This window comes from Chiloscyllium punctatum, chromosome 26 (genome assembly GCF_047496795.1).
Source record: "Chiloscyllium punctatum isolate Juve2018m chromosome 26, sChiPun1.3, whole genome shotgun sequence".
NCBI classification, from domain to species: Eukaryota; Metazoa; Chordata; class Chondrichthyes; order Orectolobiformes; family Hemiscylliidae; genus Chiloscyllium; species Chiloscyllium punctatum.
Window position 1 is genome coordinate 82,811,594 of NC_092764.1, and position 25,204 is coordinate 82,836,797.

The following is a 25,204-nucleotide window of genomic DNA, read 5'->3' on the forward strand; positions in this document are numbered from 1 at the left end:
ATTCTAATTTTATTGTTCTAATTTTAATGGATTGCCCACAATTAGATCTGACATTGGTGTTGTAGGAGACATTTCCCATCATCGTGGAGAAATAAGCGTTTTATGAGCGACTCTTCTGTTGCAGTGATAGAATTTCTGTCTCTGAGACAAAAGGCCTGAGTTCAAATCCCCACTGTCCCAGAGATAACATTTCTGAATATGTTTATCAGGAAATGTCTACTTATGTTCTGTGTGTGAAACAAAATGATATCAGGTGTTCGAATACAGAATTGATCCCATGTGCTGCAGGAAACAGACAAAACTATGGAATTCAAACCGGGACAATGCAAACACCAGTTTTGGATTATGGGAATCAATGTTAATCATTTGTTAACAGTGCCAAGCATGTCCAACATGCTTCAAAGGTATTATTTTGCATGGAAGTGTTAAATCTTCGGACAGTAAGCAAGAAGCTGACTGTTTCTGTTAGCAACTGGGTTACATTACAGAGAACATCTACCATGAAAACTCTGCACAGGGAGCAAGAGGACAGACCGTTCAGCGTTCCCCTCCCCTCTTCCCTTTGCTTCACAATAACTTATCTGTCAATTCTCTTTGGTGTGAAAGTGAAGATACATTCTGTCAACTCATGCATTGGTGCAAGATCTCTGGCAGTTCCCCAGAAACAAATGATTACATTCAAACTGCTCTGCACTCTTTACGATTGGTATGTTCCAATCAAAACTAATTTTAAAAGTCTCTTAAATTTACATTTCCAATTGGCACAATGTGGCAGTTTAAAACTGACGTAAATTTTGTAAGAATGCCCAATCGGGGGAATCAAGAACACCAAGTTAAAAACTCGTGCTCTACTCTTGACATAAAATGGACATTGTTAGATTTCATCACAGAGGGACTTAGGATGGATAAGGTACTTGGCGGAATCCTGCAATGAGTGAGCTTTACTCTGTCTCTGACCCAGGGTGTATCTGAGCAGAGAACATTAACTGCACAAGACACTCGTCCTAGACCAGTTAATAATCCACTTTGACTCACATTCCATCTGTGTAGTTGGAGTGGAAACAATTAATTCAGTGGTTGTGTATTTAATGCACAACTGGAGGAAAAAACACTATTACTTTTGTTGAATTATCAAATGCAACTTTGAGATTTTTATTGACATGAATTAACAGTGTCCATCAGTGCAAGTGAAATGTTTACAAAACTCGGTTTACCGCTGGATTTATCGACTGTTCTGTTGATGATCTTCAACGGAATCGCTTCATGTCCCACCACACAGGAGTAAGAAGCACCGCTGGCCCACTCCTCCGCTGTAATGGATAACAGGCTGTACAAGAAGAAGGAGGTGTTGTCACTCTCCGCTATCACCTCTGTGTTCTTGTAGTTACTGGGATTCACCGGCTTGTCATTGTTTGTCCACTTGACGAAGATCTCTCGGGGGGAGAAACCTCTCACTAAACAGGTGAGGGAGAGAAACCTCTGAGCGGAGATTTCTTCTGTTGGTGGCAGGAGGACCGACACTGATGGCTCCAGCGGATTAATCACTGCAGAATATTTGAGACAAATATAAATCAACTATAAAAATCCAGAATCAACATCGCAATTTCACTAAATATTAAAATACACCATTTTTAATTTGGGATTGATTCACTTTCATTTTCTAAAGGAGCAGAATGGTATACATTCTGTTCAGTAAAAGAAGTAAAGCATTTAGTTTGAAAGTCGCCTCCATGTTTCCAGCCCACAACGAGGACATTCTGTCCAATTGTCGTTGCTGATGGTGACGTCACAACCCTGGCTTCTTCCCACCTTATCTGACTTAATCAGAATACAATATCCTTTGGTCAGTCTTCCTCTTATTCAGCTACTTAGCTCTCCTGGCTTCAGATGCATCATTAATGTTCCCAACGGTGTTTGTTCATTACCAATCAAAGCCTGCCATTGATGTAACTGTATCTAAATTACACATGGGATGCTTTGTGCTTTAATCTCACCGCTCACCTTTCTCCTTGTGGATGGAGTCTTTCAGCGGAGTTGGTAGATTCTGATGGTACACCACACATTCAAAAGTAACGCCACTCAACCAGGCTTCAGTAGAAATGTCTAATTTGCTGATCACGCTGTCGGGATTCTGTCCAGGCTGGTCAGCAATCTCTGATTTCAGACGTTTCTTTTCTTGTTTCCAGGTCACGTTGACTCCAGAAGGAAGATTGGACACAACACAGGTTAACGTCACCGTCGCCTCCAGTAAGACTTGTTCTACTGGCGGTGGGAGGATTTTAACGGTGTTAGGGTGGCACTTGATATCATCTATGAAACAAAAATCAAAGTCAATTAAAAATGCCCCTTTATGATAAAAACACTCAATCTTCAGATTACTTCTTCACAGAGTGAAGACACCACCTTCAAAATGGCAACTCCAACTATTGCTGAAACGATGCTTACTATTGTTGATGTATTTTGATTTATGAAAGCATTTGTCATTACCGAGGACGTACCCTGTGTCATTATTCTTAAAGAACACTGGCTTTGTAATAATTGAAACCATGAAAAAAGTAAAATCATTGAAGATACATCATGTAACCCACGGAATTACCTTTCTTTCAGAGTTTGTCTCTCACTTAAGGCCATCTAATGATAGTAATCTGAATATAATGAGTTCATTTCCACGTACATAACCCTTACGTGCAAATGCTGTTGGTCACGACTGCCAAATCAAATCCCAAATTTTGGACAAATTGTAATAAATGATAATTATTCTCTTTGCAGAGTTCTAAAGTATTACGGGAGCGGTGAACAGCTATGGAAATTCTGTTCATTATATTTAAAGTGTTCAAAAATACTTTGCTTTATTGGTGTGAGATCATTCTCTAATTTATGTCATTGTTCCTGGGGAGCTGCGTTTGGAGTAGATCTGAAAACAAGACACTGAGTACAGCATTGGATACTGTGAAGGATACCCACCCCCTTAAGTCTTTCCCTCCATTCAGTTAGTTCATGACTGGTCTGTACTTTCACTTTATTTACCCAGCTGCATTTTAAAATTTCTTCATAGAACAGAGAGAAAAAAACAAGCAAAAGCATCTTAAATTAATCTACAAATGCAATGGAAATGTGCACTAGTTTTATAGACATCCATTACTTACTGTGTAAAAATTGCCACCCCCAAACCAGGCTAAATCAGCCTGTCTCGAATTCTTAGTTCATTCATCCCTATTGTAGCATTACCACCAGAATTTATTCTCCTGCCTTATCCACTAACTACAGAGAGCTCAGTGAGATCACGTTTATCCTAGTTAATCAAATGTGATACCCACTGGTCTGTGACCTGACCCCATGAATGAAGGTAAAGAGCTCAGGACCAGGTAAAAATCAGTTTCGTACAATGTCCAAAGCCAACAGGTCATTCCTGAGCAGGGAATGAAGCATTGAACGCAGTTTGATTTATTTTCAAGTAAGGGTCACTGCAAATTTTAACCATGTCATTTTGAGACCACAACATCATAAGATAGAGAATCAGAATAAGGTTGTTCAGCCAATCCAGAGTGTAGATCAGAGTGGTGCTGGAAAAGCACAGCAGGTAAGGCAGCATCCGAGGAGCAGGAAAATCAACGTTTCGAGCTAAAGCCTTTTTGCCTGAAACGTCGATTTTCCTGCTCCTTGGATGCTGCCTGACCTGCTGTGCTTTTCCAGCACCACTTTGATCTGCACTCTGGTTTCCAGCAGCTGCAGTCCTCACTTTTGCCTGTTTGGCCAATCCAGTCTGATCTGCCATTCAATCATGACTGATATGTTTCTCAACCCCATACTCCTGCCTTCTCCCCGGACTAAGCAAGAGCCGATCTTTCTGTCTTGAATACACACAATGGCCTGGCCTCCACAGCCTCATCACCCTCTGGCTGAAGAAATTCCTCCCCATCTCAGTTCTAAACGGTGCCCCTTTGACCCTGAGATTGTGCCCTTGGGTCCTCGTCTCACCTACCAGTCAAAACATCTATTCCACGTACACTCGACCTCAGTCTTTCAGTATTTTCTATGTTTCAATCACATATCTCTCCAATATCCCCCCTCCACCCCCAAACTTATCCTTGAAGCCATTACCAGGCAAGGATTCAGCTCTCTGAATGCCTCTCCCAGCATGGTCAGGCAACAAACTATTAAACAAAGCTCACTGTCTTTATAACTATCTTCAACAGAGAGGAAACATGCTTTTCTGATTTGCCAAAATGTTGAATTATGAGCAATGCTAATGTATCACTCAAACTGAAATAAGAGACACATGGCATGTTGGGAAATGAGAAGCTGTACCGTGCTGTTTACTACACCTGATAAATTAGTGTGTTTGATTCACATCAGAGTTCAGAATGATTTGAAGCTCTCTCAGGACGTGTCTCTTACCCTGGAGTGCGGTGATGTTTTTACTTTGAGTGTTCTCTCCATGAGTGACCTGGCAGGTATAGACTGCGCTGTTGAACCATTCACCATAAGGGACCATCAGCCGACTCGTCACCGAGAAGTTCCCGTTTGCCTCACACACGGGAGACGTGAAGAAGCCAGAATCCAAGGGTCGGCCATTTTTCAACCAATTCACGGAGATTGACTTCGGATGGAAATCGATGATTGAACAGACGACGGTTGCAAACTTGCTGCTTGCGATTTCTTCACTGGAGCTCACAGTTAGGAGAAGAGTTGGTGAGAGAGGACCTGGACCTTTAGGAAACACATCGCATACATTATCTGACGAATTTCATAACAAATACAATCAGTTCTCATACATCAAGGTTTCTTGTGGTTAATGGATACTAAACTCGATATTATAAAAATCATAATTGTGCAGAGTGCTGAAGAAGCTGGGATCCACACAGAAAGATCATCGGGGAATGTGAAGGACTAAAATTAGAGGACACAGCAAGGGAGTCAAGGAGGCACAGAAACTATAGGCCGTTAAGTCAGAAGGAAGATAGCAACGTTGGATAGTATTCGTTTTAATGAAAGAGTCTGATGAACAAGGCAGATGAGTTACCGGCATAAATGAGGAAATGATGCAGTTGCTATCACAGAGACATATTGAGAGCCAGGCAGGAGTGGGATATTCAATATTTCAGGATTTAATACCTTCAGGTGAGACAGGGAAAGATGGAAAAGGATGGGGGCAGGGGTATACGGTACAGAATGTTGCTTCTGTCGCAACTCTGACAGGAGTATTTTCAGCTGGAAAGAGAAATGAAATCACGGATGCCTCCTCGAACGAAGGCAAATGGATAGTAATTCAAAACCAAAATACAGCAAAAATAACTACTGGGAGAGCGTGATAGACCTTACTATAGGTCCAAAAGAGCAAGTGCAGATACATGGGCAAATTTCAGAGAAACGTAAATTAAATAGAGGAATAAGAAAATAGGTTTTTAACTTCCTCAGTATAGGCTTGGATATTCATTTTGTCAAAAGTTTAGAGGGAGCAGAATTCTGAAAATGCCCCCAGGAGAATATTTTAACAAAGTATGTGTTTAATACAGAGAAATTTAATCCAGACCTTGCAAGAGAGGGGTGAACCTGGACTTAACTTTAGGGAATGAAGTCGACCCAGTGAGAAAAACATCAATGGACAGTGCAGACAGTGATTATAAATCTGTTGGATTCCAGATTGTTCTGGAAAGAGATAGAAATTGGCCCAAAGTTCTGAAGGGGGAAGGACAATGTAAATAAGATCAGATAATGATTTGACCAGAGTGGACTGGAAGCTGGCACTTAGTGGTAAACCTAAATCAAAGCAGTGTGACACATTTAAGAAAGAAATAGGAAAAGCACAGGGAGGACACTTCCCAGGAAGCCACTGCGTGGGACCAAGAATGTTGCGGGCTCTAGACATCAAACAGACCATGAGAAGCGCAAAAGGGACCATGAGAAAATAATAGCAGTCAAAACAAAGGAAAATATTTTTAAAAAGACACAGGCTTGTTCATAAAAGAATAATTTGGGAAACAGTAATGCCTATTAAGTGTTATTATTGGAGTGGAGCGAGAGGATTAGGTTGCAGTCAAAATGAATGTGTTGTGTCAGTGTTCACTAGTCAGAGGGACAATGTGGGGACAGAAATCATGGAGGGGTGTTGTGATGTAGTTTTCAGAAATTAGGACACATGACGTGATGTTCTGTGTTGAATTGCTGAATGAAAAGTGGTTATATTTCCAGGGCAGATGAAATGTATACCGAGCGGTTGAGCGATGCAAAGGATGAAATAGTTGGGTCACTGACAATAATTTAGAATTCCTGTCTGGCCACAGCAGTTGTGCCAAGTGAGTGTAGATCAGTCAACATTGCACTGTTATGCAGGACGAAGGAAGGCATAAACAATGAAAACACAGATCTGTCAATCTAGTCTCAGTGGTAGGGAAACTATTGAGAAGCGGGATTAATCTTCATTTAGAAGATCAATCAACAATTTTCAGTACGGTTCTATTGAGAGGAAGTCATGTCTAACAATTTGATGGCAGTTTTCAGAGAGATAACGCCATGTCCAGATGATAGCAATAATCAGAGCCAATGGGATCAGAGTTAATCTGACGGATTGGATTCAGAACTGGCTGAGTGGTGGAAGCAGGGTCTCATGGTCATTGGTTGTCTACGTGACTGGAAATCTATGTTTTGTGGTGTTCTGCAGGGATTGGTGTTAATTTCCTTGCTGTTTCTCTTATATACCAATGATTGAAACTAGAGTGTAGGAGAGTTAACTAGTAAATTCACAGATGAAAGGAAAATTGTCATGTTGGTAAATCATGAGCATAATAGCTTTAGATTGCAGGAGGATATACAAGGGTTGGTTATATGTGAAGAGAAGTTGCAAATGGAAATCATTCTGGAAAAGTGTAAGATGATGTACTTCGGCAGAAGAAACTGCGAGGTATTTACGTTTTAAATGGTGGAACCCTGGAAAGGACTGAGGATCTTTGGTGTACGTACCCACTGATCCCCTATAGTACTGTGTCATCTGGATGAAGAGGCTAAGAAGGTAGGGAGGATATTTGCTTTTATTAGCCGAGACATTGACAATGAGAGTAGGGAGATGATACTGGAACTTAGTAAAACACTGGTTCGGCCATACTGAAGCATTGTGTGCATGTTATCGAAGGATCTAGTGTTATACGTTGGGGGCTATTTGCTGTCCTGGTGATTTGTGCTGTTTCAGTGACAATATTTACAAGAAAATCTAAGGTAGGGATCATGTACAATGCTGGGTCCTCTACTTTTTGTCATTTACATAAATGATTTGGATGTGAGCATAAGAGGTTCAGTTAGTAAGCTTGCAGATGATACCAAAATTGGAGGTGTAGTGGACAGCGAAGACGGTTACCTCAGATTACAACAGGATCTTGACCAGATTTGTTAATGGGCTGAGAAATGGCTGATGGAGTTTAATTCAGATAAATGTGAGGTGCTGCATTTTGGGAAAGCAAATCTTAGCAGGATTTATACACTCCTAGGTATTGTTGCTGAACAAAGAGACCTTGGAGTGCAGGTTAATAGCTTCTTGAAAGTGGAGTTGCAGGTAGATAGAATAGTGAAGAAGGCATTTGGTATGCTTTCCTTTATTGGTCAGAGTATTGAGTACAGGAGTTGGGAGGTCATGTTGCGGCTGTACAGGACATTGGTTAGGCCACTGTTGGAATATTGCGTGCAATTCTGGTCTCCTTCCTATTGGAAAGATGTTGTGAAACTTGAAAGGGTTCAGAAAAGATTGACAAGGATGTTGGCAGGGTTGGAGGATTTGAGCTATAGGGACAGGCTGAACAGGCTGGGGCTGTTTTCCCTGGATCGTCAGAGGCTGAGAGCTGACCTTATAGAGGTTTACAAAATTATGAGGGGCATGGATAGAGTAAATAGGCAAAATCTTTTCCCTGGGGTGGTGGAGTCCAGAACTAGAGGGCATAGGTATAAGGTGAGAGGGGAAAGATAGAAAAGAGACCTATGGGGCAACTTTTTCATGCAGAGTTTGGTACGTGTATGGAATGAGCTGGCAGAGGAATTGGTGGAGGCTGGTACAATTGCAACATTTAAGAGGCATTTGGATGGGTATATGAATAGGAAGGGTTTGGAGGGATATGGGCTGGGTGCTGGCAGGTGAGACTAGATCGGGTTGGGATATTTGGTTGGCATGGTCGGGTTGGACCGAAGGGTCTGTTTCCATGCTGAACATCTCTATGACTGTATGAATGTGATTACACTGAAGGCAGCATTGATGAGGTTTGCCAGGATTTTGCCTGGGTTGGAGGGTTTTAGTTATGAAACTAGATTAGATAGACAGGGGTTTTCCTTGGAGCAGAGGAGAATTAGGGAGAAGATTATCATGATATCTGGAATTATTTTAGGCATAGACAGGGTAAACTGGACGAAACCTTTCCCCTTCATGGAGAGATCAATGCCTCAGGAGCACAGGATGAAGGTAAGGCCAGGAGGTTTACAGTGGATCTCGGGGGAAACAAAATCAAACAGAAGGTGATGTGAGTCTGGAGCTCAGTGCCTATAAGTCATGTAGAGACTAAGCCCCTCATAATATGTATGAAGTATTTAGACGCATACTTGCAAAGGCAAGTCACAGAAGGCAATGGATCAAGTGCTGGCACATGAGATTGGAATAGTTAGTTGACTATTATTGATAGGTGTGGACTGGATGGACCAAAGGGCCTTTTTCCTGTGCTGATTCTGTGAAAACTGTTATAAATAATGCCTTATTCATGTTAATCCCAGATGCTCTGTTTATCTCAGTTCCCACAACACGTACCTGGACATGGCATTACTTTGCTCTTGTGTGACCCGCTGTGTTGAACCTCACAGGAGATTTCGCTGGGGCAATCTGCCGCTGACCCGGGCAGGGTTAACTGGCTGCTCAGGGTGTAGGTTCCCTTCTTGTTTCTCACTGATGGGTAAGTCTTCAATCCAGTCGTGATCAGCTCCCCACCTTTCTTCCAGGTTACCTTGGTGACGTCAGGGGAATAGTCCATCGCCAAACAACCAAAGATCAGAGAACCGGTGATGTGCTCCTGACAGGAGGAGACCAGGCCATAAAGCGTGGGGGGAGATGGTGTCTCTACAACAGAATGACCAATTGAGCATGTTAGTTTCTGTTCATTTGACCTTATTAAATGTATCCTCATCTGTAAACGTTTGCCAGTATGCTCCCGCTGAAGTTTACAGCATAACTGGAGTTTATTTTTGTTTCCTACCAATTGCTGGCCCCCTACCTTGACCATTACCATAATTTAGGAAGAAGAACATCCTGATCCCACACCAGTATCTGTTTGAATATCTCACCAACTGACACTTTCAGTGGATTGCAAGTGAAGAGCAGAGAGATTTCAGTAAATACAAATCAAGGATATGCAGATTCATTGAAATTCTACAGTGTGTGCAAACAGGCCATTTGGCCCACAAGTCCACACCCACCCTCTGAAATGTATTACTCTACATTTAAGCCTGACTAATGCACCTAACCTCCCAATTCCTGAACACAACATGGCCAATTCACCCAGCCTGCACATCTTTGGACTGTGGGAGGAAACCCATACAGACACGGGGAGAAAGTGCAAATTCCACACAGACAGTCACCCGAGGCTGGAATCGAACCTGAGTCCCTAGCACTGTGAGGCAATGCTAACCACGAAACCAGCGTGCCGCCCCACTAGGCACAGTGCTGCTGGAAATCCAAAACAAAACAGATATTGCTGGAAATACCCAACGGAGAGAAATCAGAGTGAATCAGGTCCAGTGAGCCTTCCTCACTTATCAATGCAAGGCAGAATGTTCTCTCTGGGAGGAAGGTCACTGCAGCAGCAGCACAGGCAGGAGCTGAGCACTGGGACTGGGAGGAGGGCTGTCACGGCTGAACTCATGCCAATTGTCTGGAAGTTGAAACATCTAATTTACAATTATCTGAATTTCGAGGCCTCTGAAAAATGGAGGACCATTAAGGTTCAGAGACTTTGGAGTGTTACACCGGAGTATTTACGTAATTTTGATTTGAGAAATGAACAAGTACTCTTTAACTTTAATAACTATCAAACTGATACGCAGTTCACCATCAAACCTCATCTCTCAGACTAACCACTGCACTTACTCTCTGTCTAGACCTAAATTTCCACTCACATTGACAAACCCTACCCTGCTACATACCCATTCATACCCAGAAACCACAACCCCTGTCACAAGAAACACATCCAAGGCAATCCATATTGGTAGTGTAGCTGAGCAGAGAGATCTCAGTGTCCATGTACATAGATCCCTAAAAGTTGCCAGCCAGTTTGATAGGGTTGTTAACAAGGCATACTTTGTGTTGGCTTTCATCGATAGAGCGACTGAGTTTCAGAACCATGAGGTTAGGCTGCAGCTGTACAAAACTCTGGTGTGGCCGCACTTGGAGTATTGTGAACTGTTCTAGTCACCACATTCTCGGGAGAATGTGAAAGCTTTGGAAGAGTTCAGAGGAGGTTTACCAGGATGTTGCTTGGTATGGTGGGAAGATTTTAGGAGGAAAGGATGAGGGTCTTGAGGCTTTTTTTTTGAGAGAAGAAGTTTCAGAGGTGACTTAATTGAGACATAAAAGATAAACAGAGGGTGGACAGTGAAAGTCTTTTTCCTTGGATGGTGATGGCTAGCAGGAGGAGACATAGCTTTACATTGAGGGCTGATAGATAGATAGAGGACAGATGTCACAGGTTGTTTCTTTACTCAGGAACGCACTGCCTGCAACAATAGGCACTCGCCAACTTTAAGTGCATTTAAAAGATTGTTGGATAAACATATGGATGAAAATGGAATAGTGCAGGATAGATAGGCTTCAGATTGGTTCCACAAGTCGGTGCAACATCGAGGTTTGAAGGGCCTGTACTGCACTGTAACATTCTATGTTCTATATTCCAGATGGACATATAATCTCAATTCTTTTCATTCATTTCCACTCCCGCAACCCTGCACCTGGTCCATGGTGAATCTGGGCCTGACTGGGACCTGGCACCGTAATTTACACAACCTCTGACAGAACCCCACTACCCGAGGCATGACCTCAGCCCTTGGTCACTGACCTCTCATGTTACCCAAGTCAACCTGTGCACATTGTATCCTAGCTCCCTTCGCATCTGAGCTTTACCACCTGCCATTTTCAAGACTCCGAGCTTTGCATTTTGACATCACATCCACCTGTCACTTCATTACAGTGACCTTGCACCTCCGCAACAACCTGGCATCCTGCCCACCTCTACACCAACCAACCTGGCACTCTGCCCACCTCTACAATAACCAACCTGGCATCTCGCCCACCTCTACTCTAATCAGCCTGGCGCTCTGCCCACCTCTCCACAAACCAGCCTGGCAAAGACAGACCTCCTGCCTTTCAGCTCAAACTACCCCTCACCGACCAAGCACAATTCGAACAAATTATCCTGTGACCATTAGCATTTACCTTGATGCCACCTTGCCTGACAGAGTGCATGCAGGCTACCCAGCAGCCAGCCAACACCTCACAGCCTACCAGCCCAAACTCTCCCACATGCCCAATCTAGCCCCTCACTTGCTCATCACCTTCCAACTTTGAGCCTACTCCACTATAAAGTCAGTGACTCATAAAGTCATACAGCACAGAAACAGTTCCTTTGGTCCAGCTCATCCATGCTGACCAGAGTTCCCAAATTAAACTAATTCCACAAATTAAACTAATTCCACTTGCCTGCCTTTGGCCCATATCCATCCAGACCAATCCAGTTCCTGTCGCTGTTCAAATGTCTTCTAAATGTTGGATCTATCTCTGCATTTACCACTTCCTCTGGCAGTTCATTCCAATGTTTTGGACAGTTACAACATGAAGCCCCAACTCCTGCACTCAGTGCTCTGACCAATGAAGGTACATGTGCCAAACACCTTCAACACACTAGCTACTTGAGACAACGCTTTCAAGAATCTATGAGTTTGAACCTCAGGGCCCTGTGTTCAACATCACTACCCAGTGCCCTACCATTAACTCTGTAAGACTCTATGAGTTTGAACCTCAGGGCCCTGTGTTCAACATCACTACCCAGTGCCCTACCATTAACTCTGTAAGAATCTATGAGTTTGAACCTCAGGGCCCTGTGTTCAACATCACTACCCAGTGCCCCACCATTAACTCTGTAAGACTCTATGAGTCTGAACCTCAGGGCCCTGTGTTCAACATCACTACCCAGTGCCCTACCATTAACTCTGTAAGACTCTATGAGTCTGAACCTCAGGGCCCTGTGTTCAACATCACTACCCAGTGCCCTACCATTAACTCTAAGTTGTGACCTGATTTATCTTCTCAAAAAGCAACATTTCGTATTCATTTAAATTAAATGCAATCTGCCACTCCTCAGCCCATTGGCCCAGCTGATCAAGATTTCATTGTACGTTTAGATAATTTTTACTGCCAATTATACCATCAATGTTGGCGCTACGTGCAAACTTACAAACCATGCCCCATTCAATGTTTTCATGGCTTTCAACCAATATTATACCCTGCCTGCCTTTCTCTCACATATCTGTAGCATTTTCTTTTAAGGATTGAAGGAATCTATCTCCTTCTTGAAATCATTTAATGTTTTGTCCTCAATCAATTTCTGTGGTAGAGAATTCCAAAGGTTCACCATTCTTTTGTTGAACAGTAAACAATCAGGTTCAATGTTATCGGTGTGTTGGGAAGACTGGTGAGCAGCAAGATTAATGATGATCCCACGAATGGAATAGCCTTCTATAAGGGCCGAGGTGCCTTCTTCAGCTTCTAATTTGCATGCTGACATGTCCCTTCAGCAGCATGTTCCAAAACGGTGATCTTTGAGGATAAGGGCACACATGCATATAAATGTTTCACCTGAGAGCTTTCCTCCAAATTAGACTTCAACTTGACTCTCAACTATTTCCCTGCCCCTTTCCTCTTCCTCGATCACAGCCATTGGACTCACCTTCTAACAGCGCTGTGAATGTGCTAACACTACACAAACTTCAGCAATTCAAATACGCTGATGGCAACTGGTTTCTCAAGACGATATAAAAAGTCTGACACTTCCACACCTGTCTAGAGATGCAAACAACCACTGGAAGAATTGAAAATTATTTGAGGTACTTGTGTGTCTACACAAGACGACATGGTTTCCTTCTCGGTGATTTGACTGTTTTCACTGAATGAACAGAGCTATTTCTTAATCATATAATGGGAATGAAGCTTCCCTCATTTTTAGCAAGGCAATCACACATTATATTTCTTTATTCCAGGGAAGTATAGTGCTAAATTAATGGAATATGATGATAGGGATGCTTCAATTGGAAATTGTCAGAGATTTAAAGCTTACTTTCATGACCAATTAATTCCAGCCTCATTGTGTCACTTTAAATACTCACAGAAATGTCTTTCAGAAATGGTGTCTCCCTTTGTTATGGGCAGTCGAATCAGTAAATCTGGGATTGTTTTTGCTTGTTAATCAAAGGTGTTAAAGAGTTTTAGCCAAAGGGAGACCTGTGGATTTGGCTCACAGATGCACCATGATCTAAGTAAGTGGTGGAACAGCTTGAGGGGCTGAGTGCCCTCCTCTTGCTCCTACCTTCCTATCATTGTGTCATTCATTAAGCTAGCACTGGCGGTGAACACTTTTTATTAAAATATTTCAACAAATTAATTGTTTCACACATGCTTTAAAAAAAAACTTCTGTTGATTATTTGGAAGGAGTTCATTGACATTCTCTATCTGAGTGATCAAAATAACTTCCACCCAATTACAGCAGCCACTGCACTCTGGAGTGTGTTGTTTCTTCATAATAGTTTCTTGTGAAACTACAGCTCCAGATCAGGGCGCTCAAATTCAATGATTCTCTGATATTTAATATCTCTGATCATTCGCAATTTGTTCAAATGCATCTTCTCTCTGAAGAACGTATTTCATCGAACAGAACTTTTTTCAATGAAACAATAAACTTTAAATGCTAGAAAACCAACATAAAGACAGAAATTGCTGAAGAAACTCAGCAGGTCTGGCAGCTCCTGTGGAGAGAAAGCAAGGTTAACCTTTCGCTTCCAGAGACCCCCCTCTTCAGCAAATTGTTTTCATGCGTTTGGCACAAGAGCTCACACCTGCTGAGTTAGACAGCGATTACGTTGGCTTGACTCCTGTTGGAAAAAGGATTCTTAGCAGAGGTACTGGATGGTCTGAGATAGCAATTGAAGACCAATTGAAAAGCTATCACCATCTGCTGCAAGTGTTGGATTCAGCGGAACCCCCACCGTACTGAACAATCAAATTCAGCTACAGCACTGGTTTAATATAAAGTAAAACAGCCTAAGCATAATCTCATCAAATATGCTTCAAAAATGATTCATTCTGGATTAGTTATAAATGATATTGTTAGAACAGTAAGTAAAAAGCTGGGATTTCTTTGAGCACTTACTCCATTAACCCCATCTAGCGATGCCCAAAAGCTTGTGAACAAATTTTGATCTGGAAAAAGCTGCTAACCGCCAAAATTCTGTTTAATATCTAAAAGACACAAGTCAGGACAGCGATTGAATAGATTTCACTAGCCTCTGTGAGTGGAATTCCAACAAGCACCCAAACATCTCAATCTGCTTTCTTGCACTGAATTAACCTGATAAGAGATGGTATTACATACCTCTCTAACAGGTTATAAGTGAACACAGGCCACCTGGCACAGAATCAGGGACCCTACTACAACATCACAACAGACCTGAACACAATGAGCTCGACATTATCACGGAGAACACAGCCCACCTGTTTGACAGTGCATAAACCATGTTAGTTATTAACACCTTCCAACAACCAGAGACTGTTCCAGAATGTTTGTACAATGAAAGTAACATTTCAACATTTATCCAAGAATACTTTGACAGCAGCTCAGATTTGTTCAAATTCTATGGGAACTACAGAGGAATAAAACTAGGAATTGCATTGCCATCAATTCACTGTCACTGGATTTCAACCTAGATCTCCCTTCCTCTTAGCCCTGTGAATGTTGCTGCACCAGATGATCTACTTAGTTTGAAATAGATTAAAATGTTTTGAAGTGTATTATGACCGTTGCCAATGACATTAAAAGCTGATGATAGGTTTTCAAATAATAGGATGCATAATAATTTCTGCTTCTACATTGTGCCACTAAACATGTCCCGGATAACTGAGGCACAAAGAAAATATGTAGCATATCTCCCTCTGCCTCGCTCAATCAAATATCCCTTGTTGCCAACAACCAATTTCAAAACTCTTGCAATCTGCCTTTTGTTCCTGAAATTTTCGTTCTGATTGGAACAACTTAGTCAGGGCTCTCAATTCTGAAGCACCTAATCGAATATTGCATTTCTGATAAAAGTGGTTTTGAAGCACAAGATAAAATTGAACTGTCTGAGACTCAGGTTTCCAAACTGGACAATTTACAAATGGTCAGCACCAGTTGTCAAGTTAGTTGGAGATAGCACTGAAACAAACTGTATGATAGCCTTGATCCTAGCAAATACATCCGCTCAATTCCTCAAGTCAAGTATTTACTGTAATTGAACATTCATCAGAGGAACAAACCAGAGGATTAATGTGAACAAGAATGTGTTCACAATGAACATTGATAACCACTGAGTTTAAACTTAATAAGTCATTGTAATTAACAAAATTATTGAGGTGGCATATAAAGCCAATTAAAGCACAGCCCCGGAGGAAATGGATTATTCTCTAAATTATTTTTTACATATTCTTAAAACATTTCTTGAACTGTGGAGATTTTGCATGCACTGCATAAAGCTAATACAGCATTCAGTGTGGAAATGCATTTCTATTGAAGAAATTAGGGCAAGTTCATTTTCTTGTCAGCTGCTTTTAATGCATGAAAATGTTTTTAAAAAAAGGTATGAATTGAAAACATGCTTCTGTCTGGAGCTGCCCACTTTACCGGATGTCTAAGTAAATGTGGGCAGTTTAGTGGAGAGCACGGCTGTCTCACAGATCAAGGTACCCGGGCTCGGTTCCAGCCTCGGGCGACTGTTTGGGTGGAGTTTTCACATTCTCCCCTGTGTCTGTGTGGGTTTCCTCCCACAATCCAAAGATGTGCACGTCAGGTGAAGTGGTCATGTTATATTGTCCATAATGTTAGGTGCATGAGTCACCTAATGGGTCTGAGTAGGTTACTCTTTAGAGGATCGGTGTGGTCTTGCTGGGCCAAATGGCCCAATACATACTGCAGGAAATCTAATCTAAATGATTGTCACACTTAACTAATGTGAGCAGATTCCTTCCGATTGCTACATTGCAATAATCGGTCAAGTATATTAATTAAAATAAATATTATTCTATTTTCAGTTTGAATAAACAATGTGCTCCGTTATCCTCTAGTTCATGTCTTCTGAAAATTTGTGAACTCTGCATATGTCTGAACACATTGATGTAAAATACATTCGCTGCTTTTGCAGCAAATACTCCCATGGTTTTAAAGAGTAGATTTCCTACAGTATGGAAACAGGCCATTTGGCCCAACAATTCCACACTGACCCTCCGAACAGTAAGTAGCCCACTCAGACCCATTCCCCCTAACTTATATTTACACTTATATGTATAAGTGCATACTTATATGCACCCAAACCTACACATCCCTGAATACTATGGCTGTGCTAAATTGCACAATCACCTGACCTGCACATCTTTTGGACTGCAGTAGGAAACCAGAGCGCCCAAAGGAAACCCACGCAAACACAGGGAGAATGTGCAAACTCCACACAGGCAGTCACCCGAGGGTGGAATCAAACCTAGAACCCTGGCGCTGTGAGGCAGCAGTGCTAACCACTGAACCATCATGCTGCCCTGTGAATTCATGAATGGATTATTTTAATTTAATTTGAAATTTGGCCTTGGTCACATAATTCACAATAGCAGTTATTTCCAAAAGAATGACTCTTCAGTTGATATTTTGTTGTAAAATGTAACTATTTATTTAAAACGCACTGATTGGGAACACCTAAAGCACTAACTGAATTATTTAATCTGCACAATGTTTTATTTTTATCCTGCAAATCCAGTTTAATCAGGGATATAACAATTAATTAACTCAAGTTACTTGTGAAACAATTCAAAGCAGTGCAACTGATCTGTTCTTCAAAGAATTGAGCAGAATTTCCAAATGGTCTTTGTCAATGATCTCTTCCAGCCAGATAAATTGTATGTAGTATACAGCAGAATTGAAAGGTGTTTCTTGATCATGTATAACAGTCATGGCATTTTTGCTCAAAAGCAAGAACTATTAGAACATGAGACTTTTGAAATTCTATTTATATTTCTCTATGACTTGTAATCTGTTTAAAGACAGACCTTGTGAATGAACTAGACAGTTGAGTCTGAATGTGGATTGTAAAGCATGGATTAGATTAATCCTTAATTACTACTTGTAAGTAAAAATGGCACCCGAAGGTATCTGTTTTCCCTTCATTTCCAAAATCTTTGCGATTTGCCTTTCACTTTAATATTAGGCTTTATGAAATTTCAACTGGCATGCTGATTGCATTGAATGAGGAACCTGGAGCAGTTCACTGTCACCAACCATATAAACAGTGCAAAAACAATGTAGAAAACAGAAATTGTTTCCCAAATATAACAAATTTAATATTACCCAAGCACAGTCCCTCCTCAACAAAGCAAAGATCACCAAATCACAACACGGTGTGTTTGCAGCAGAACTAGCTCTGCAAACATTTCCAACAGAACCAAGAACATGGTGTAACCTCACAAAAAAACAGAAATTGAAATCTAACAAAACTACTCAGAATCAAGCAAACTAATGATTAACTTGAATAGCCATAATGAGAAATAACAAGTCAAAACAGCAGCCTTGTCTGTGAAGAACAGATCTGTTACACTGCTTTGAATTGTTTCACAAGTAACTTGAGTTAATTAATTGTTATATCCCTGATTAAACTGGATTTGCAGGATAAAAATAAAACATTAACTAAATTATTTAATCTGCACAGTGCTTTAGGTGTTCCCAAACAGTGCGTTTTAAATACTATGACACTGTAACTGTAAAATGTAACACTTGAACTGTTACTGGAAACGTTACAGCTTTAAAATTTATTTCCAACCTGTACACCCTTCCTGATCAGGACAATCTTGTGCAGTCTACAGGGGAGCAGTTGAAGTGATTAATCACTTCAAGGTCAAAACAAAATTACTTGAATGGACAAATATTACCACATTATAATTTTAAGTTAGTTTCAATTATGTAATCTGATCAATTCTGCAGTTTGAGATTTTAGCCCCAAATTTTATTTTGAATGAGGCTACTCAAAACAAAATTCATTTAGTTTACAATTAGAACTCAGACTTTTTAAAAAAATGTCAGTGCATTAAAAACTCGTTTCTATTTCATTTTTCACACTTCCGTGTTTCTGACTTAAGTTGGTTTTCAGACAGTTACAAACGGATGTTATGTTTTCAATCAAGCAGAGAAAAATATGTCATGAGTTTAACAAATGCAGAAATGATTCATGAAAAACAAAGAACTTCACAAATATTGGTAATGAAAAGTAATCTAGAGAGCCAACTTCCTCACCAGAAAGAAAACACCAATTACAGAAAGCATGAAAAGGCAGATCAATTTCACAAACTGAATAAGAATCCAATCAACTCAATTCAACAGAATCAAGGAAAATAAAATCAGAATCCAATCAACTCAAAACAACAGATTTAAATAAATGATAATCAGAATCCAAGCAATTCAATTTAACAGAATCAAATAAAACAATTTCAAACGCCAATCAACGCAATTCAACAAAACCAAGTAAAATCAAAGTCAGAATCCAACCAACTCAGTTCAAACCGAATCAACTAAAACAAAGCCAAAATCCAATCAACTCAATTCAACGGAATCAAGTTAAACAAACTCAGAATCTAATCAACAGAATGAAATATAGCACCGCAGGAACATTTTCTGACAGTTTCTAACCTGCTTGCCATCAACAAAATTAACAAAATAAATTAGAAAATATAATCATAGTAAGAACATTATGTATACGGGGAATATATTCAAGAAATGAATAATGATATTTTCGCATATTTTAATCATGTTTGGTAATATTTCGAACATCTTTAAATTCTTAGCATTTGTTGCTGATAATAAAACTCACAGTCAGGATGTCACTGACATTAAACATTATTTATACCTGACTGATTTAGAGACATTAGGTGCTTCAAGTAACCCATCCACACAGAATGCCCATCTGATCCAAAAAAAAAGAGATACACCGAGCAACTGACTCCATCATCACCATTTTAACTATTTGCTGAGCCTTAACTGAAGTCTATAATCAGTCTGAACAAAAATCAATCTGAACTAAACCAAACTCAGCACAGAATCTGAGTTTCATTTAATTCAGAAATTAGTCACATGAGTAGAAAGTTTTTAAAATGTCACTAAGAAAGTTCAAAGTTCTTACCTGAAGTCACTGTCACCATGGTCCCTTGGCCCCAGTAGTCAAGATAGTCACAGTGTTACATTCTCTGGACTGGGTCACACAATAACTAGCTCTGCATAAAACAAATAAAAAATCTACCATTATTTTAAATTTTCAGAACCACAGGCAAAATAACGTCACAATAAATCTTCATCACATAATTGCGCTAGTGAATTCTGATCATTCTTGATAAATTTTAATACTGTTTTATACTTCACAGAGTAACACATGAGCTGATTCTCAAAATCCCCAACTGGTGTATCAATAATTATCCACCACGTTTACAAATTAAATAGTGACACTTGCATAAAACCCCACAGAACTAATACTGCACTGCAAGTTAAGATGGTTTGTAGAAGTAATCACTGACTAGTTTCAAACAATGGAGGCTGAATAGGTTTTTGTATTGATCATAATTGCTGTGTCACCCCAGCTATATCACTGTGAGACACGTTGTGTCAAATACTATGACAGACTGTAAACTGTAAAATGCAGATAATTTCTTCACTTCCTAGAAAGCAGTGATTCAGACTCCTCTAAAAATGATTCAGTGCATTTTTTCAGCTTTTACTATTCATTGTATTTTGAAAGCTTGGAATATTTTTACAGGTCTGGTCTGCATTTAACTTGGCAATCAACACAAAGAAGGGAGCAAAAAAATTACACATTTTTACAAACTAGCACTACTGGATTGCATTTAAATTGCATCTCACATTATTTCTCGGTCCTGCAATGGTAGAAATCACCAACTTGAGATAAACCCTTGTCAGTGGTTTTTGTATGAGGATGTCGCTATGCACAACACTGTGACCCACTGTAGTATCACAATGATGTAGACCAGTACACTCATTCCCTGTTCTTGACTCTATGTCTCAATTTTCATTTGAAAGAGCCATTTAGTACTGATCATGTTTAGAATTAATGCCATTGTTGACATCACAATTAGCAGTGATTTCCTGAGCTGTCAGATATATTAAAATTAATATTTTGTCCAAACATTTAATTGATGGAAGTGATAGCAGTACATATGATAAGCACAAAACATTGTCCCATTGTATCACCTAGTTTGCTAGTTTAAATGGTAGATTTCCTCTTTGATAGCTTTGTAAGAGGCAGCCTGAGGTCTGCTTCAGATCGCAGTTGGTACAATTGTATTTAAAACTCAAACTGACCGTCAATTTACGATGGAATTGATAAAATGTTCCCTCGAACTGTTTTTGAATGGGTCCAGACCTGGCTCCTCTCACTGTGGTCTCTTGCACAGTAATAGATGGCGGTGTCTTCGATCTTCAGGTTCCCCATGTCCAACGCGAAAATGTTGTTTGAATTGTCTTTGGACGCAGTAAATCGACCCTTAATCGCTGGTGCATAGTTATTGCTGTTTGAAGTATAGTAGTAAACCAGCCACTCCAGGCCCTGTCCGGGAACCTGTCGGACCCAGTTCATGCCATAGCTGCTAAGATCGAAGCCGCTGGTTTTACAGGTCAGTTTCAGGCTGCCTGCGGGACGGCCAGTCTCTGCCTCTGGCTGGGTCAAAACAACCTCCGACTGGACACCTTTAAAAAAGAAAACAAATAAACCATGAGCATTAATGCAGATGAAATGATGGCTGAGTCTTTTACATTCCTGCGGTAGACTAACATTGAGACAGTGACAAAGACAGACTTGAACAAGAAAACACTTACATGATAAGAAAGTCAGTAACAAACTGAGAAAAAGTGTCGACACAATCATTCTGATAAATTGTGGGAGACGGTTCTGTCAAGATCTTTCTAAACAAAGCCGACCCAGGAGTGTTGAATTACGGTCTAGTGTCCAGGATTTATATGGCCATCGGAAAGGGGCAGGCTTACAGCTTCCGCCTGTTGGTGTCCTGCTGGAGGCTGAGACTGGATCCTGGTATTAGCTTGTACAGCCCGAACACGTGGGCTCATGTCTGTACATGAAGTTATGCTTAAACATGGACACATACACATCTTGGGATATTTGTTTTGCTGAATGGCTTCTTTGGAAGTAAATTTGAGTAGCTTCACGTCTGTTTCAGATGATAGTTGCAAATATTTTGTTTTTAACAAAAAAAAACAAATTCAATTGGAAGTTAGCTCCCTTTATTTCTACATTTGAGATTTTTTTTTCCTGGACACTGCAAGTCTCTGTCGCAATTCAAAATAACATGTAATTCATAATAAATATTCAAAAATTCAATTTAGGCAACTGAATACAGAGCGTGTCCAAAGTGATTATATTTAGAATATTCAATTAGACGTTAACTCCCTTTAATCCTACCTTCAACCACAAGCAGGTAAAGCCAAAAAGAGCTTCAATAATATTATTAGCCAACAAAATTAGTGACTTTGTTTTGCTGTCACTCAAAGTCTCTCTCACATTACAAAATAGCATATCATTTCTAATCTGCGTTTCTAAATTCAATTTAGCCAGCCTAATATGGAGCATGTCTAAAGTGATTATGTTCAGAATGTGAGTGTATGTCACTAAACAGTTTGGACCCGGAGATTAGAAGCACCTCCTTACATTGCAGAATGTCTCTCCTTGCATTTTTTTTTTCAAATTGCTCCAAATGCATAGTAAAGGAAAGCTGTGTGCCTGAGAAACAAAAAGTGAGTTGGCAGTGAAACATAACACCCAGGTAAACTTTTGAAAGAGCATCTAATGAACTAGAACAGGACAGTCCATAAGTTTTTTTAAAACCAGAACGTCAATGCCCCGTTTTCAGATAGCCATACAGTATTCAGTGACTTTCCTTTTTAACGAAGAAATGTCATGTGAAATGTGTCCATTGTGAGTAAATGGGAAAATATAGTTTGTTTGGTAGGATTTTACTTTAGTTGATTCATTTTCCCTTTAATCGGCCAGATACAATAGTTGGCAGCAATTAAGCTGACTGCAGAAAAGGTCCTTGAGTTCCCAGTTTCATTTACTGGAAGCAGGTGGAGTTTCTGCAATGGATCAAAGATATTTTGTCTCACTGTTGACCAGTTGGTGGAAAGCCAACTGCAAACCATAACCACCGCCTCCGCAGAAACAAATCTACTCAGCAACAATGCTGGAGAAAAGTTTATTTTTCAGTTGTGTAACTTGTAAAACCTGTCACTCCTCTCATGGAAGGAAATATTCACAGAGTCTCAGGCACAACCTAAACATCAACAGTTCATTTGAGGATCACAACAGCACTGTTTAATATTGAGAAAAATTGATAAATAGTCATACAGTCATGGAGTGATACAGCATGGAAACAGACCCTTCGGTCCAACCAGTCCATGCCAGTCCTAATCCCAAACTAAACTAATCCCACCTGTGTGTACTTGACCCATATCCTTCCAAACATTTGATATTCATTTACTTATCCAAATGTCTTCTAAAGGTTGTAAGTATCCACCACCAAATCATCCCACACACAAACCATTCTCTGTGTAAAAAGTTGTCTCTGATATCTTTTTAAAAAATTTTCTCCTCTCATTGTAAAAACATTTACCCTACTGTTGAAATCCTCCAACATAGGGAAAATACGCCAATGTCTTAGTCAAAAATTGAAAACAATCCCAGCTCCAAACATTTACAAAATATCACTATGGATCTTCCTTGAGTCCAAAAAAGATTGCCCCCTTTGATCAATGATTTCTAAAATTTACTCGCATATCTGTTGTGAAGGACGTTTTCAAATAACTTCGGAATTGCAAATGGTTCACATCAATCGGATTAAAGTAACATTTCGTGTGTTACCCCTCACAAAAAAAGCAAGTTTGTTGACATGAATTGCTCTGAGGAAGTCTACGATGGATTCTTTTATCAAACAAAATCATTTCCAATGTTGTGAGGGCTCGTCCACCTTCTGTGCGATGATCTGAATTTTAAATTGTGTCTGACTGCAGATGAAACTGGCTGATCTGGGTAAAAGTACAGTTTGTGCCTTTCACATTGTTAATTTATATTGCTGACTTTAGTTGATAAAGTGACATTGTCCCAGGCATAATCTGGCATCATTAATTAGACCATTAATTTCCGCATCCCTAGCCAGAGAGTCAGGTGGAGTTTATTGATATGTGATATTTTTGAAACGAAAGCTTCATACATTTCCAGGATGAATCATGTCAATTAGAGCCATTCACCTTTCCACTCATGGCTTTATACACTTATATGAGGTAACCACCCCCACACCCCCCCCCACACCCCCACCCCCAAACTCTCACAGTCCAGTGAAAAAAGTTCCAGTCTATCTGGATTTTCAACGGTGGTTCTGTTCCCTCACATTCTGCTGTTAAAGATCCTCCTGACACCCCAGGTCCACAGAGAGCGTCCTTTGATACTAGTTCAAAGAAATGAAAGGAACTTGTCCCACCATATTGTTCAATTTTAGTTGGCTTCAAACACCATAAAAAATAAATGTTCATGTCATTGCTGATTTATGGGAGAATGCCGTGTACACAATATCTGCTGAAATACCTGCAGTACCATCCTGAATCTGGTTTGCAGGTTCATCTGTTGCTCACAAACGCAACCAGACATCAGGGAACAGTGAACATCGCCCAACCCCACCCCTCCACCCTTCCCCCCCACCCCCTGTACTTTGCACTTTGTGAAATCTGTGTTGTCAATAATCAGTTAAAAGAAAGTGTATTTTTAAACTTTCTTAATTCATGTTGCTGATCTTGGCTGAATAAAGATATGTTGCTGTCCGCATTTCTGGGGAATATGTCTGCATTTTTTTCATGTCGGTTAACAATGATATTAAGTCAAGAATAGTCAAAATGTCCTGAGAAACAATGTTTAGAAATGGGCCTATTAGCTCCTCAGGGCTGTACCAACTGTTTGAATATTGATACAGTTCTGTCCCTACTTTTTTCCCATAAACCAGGCATCGTCTCCTGACTCTCTGGCTAGGGATGCGGAAATTAATGGTCTAATTAATGATGCCAGATTATGCCTGGGACAATGTCACTTTATCAACTAAAGTCAGCAATATAAATTAACAATGTGAAAGGCACAAACTGTACTTTTACCCAGATCAGCCAGTTTCATCTGCAGTCAGACACAATTTAAAATTCAGATCATCGCACAGAAGGTGGACGAGCCCTCATAAACCAGGATTTACAGCATTGGAGATCATATCTATGTTTATAATGGATTAGACCCTACACAATGTTCCCGAATGTTTACAGTGCTATCACCTGCAGGGTTATGGACAACATGCTATAAAGTGGGTGTTGGCAGGAAGGCTCTGTCTTCACGTGAGACAGCTGCAATGGGCGAAGTGATCTCTCTCTGTCGTGAAAACTTTCTACTACTCTAAATTCATCTTTCCTACTTTGTCTCGTTCAGAGGCTCGAATTCACATGATTCATATCGGAAATATTCCAAGCATTTGTTTTAATGATATCAATAAACTCCACCTGACTCTCCGGCTAGTGATGTGGAAATTAATGGTCTAATTAATGGTGCCAGACGATGCCTGGGACAACATCACTTTATTCAACTAAAGTCAGCAATATACATTAACAATGTGAAAGGCACAAACTGTACTTTTACCCAGATCAGCCAGTATCATCTGCAGTCAGACACAAAATTCAGACCATTGCACAGAATATAGACAAACCCTCAACATTGGAAATTATTTTGTTTGATAAAAGAGTCCATCACAGACTTGCTTGGAGCAACTCATGACAACAAACTTGCTTGATTTTTTTTGTGTGGGGT

At 40.3% G+C, this 25,204-nt stretch overlaps 1 pseudogene; it reads right to left on the reverse strand.

Moving 5' to 3' along the window:
* Positions 1-1,118: 1,118 nt before the first annotated feature.
* Positions 1,119-21,306, reverse strand: LOC140453225 (Ig heavy chain C region-like; annotated as a pseudogene).
* Positions 21,307-25,204: the final 3,898 nt, after the last annotated feature.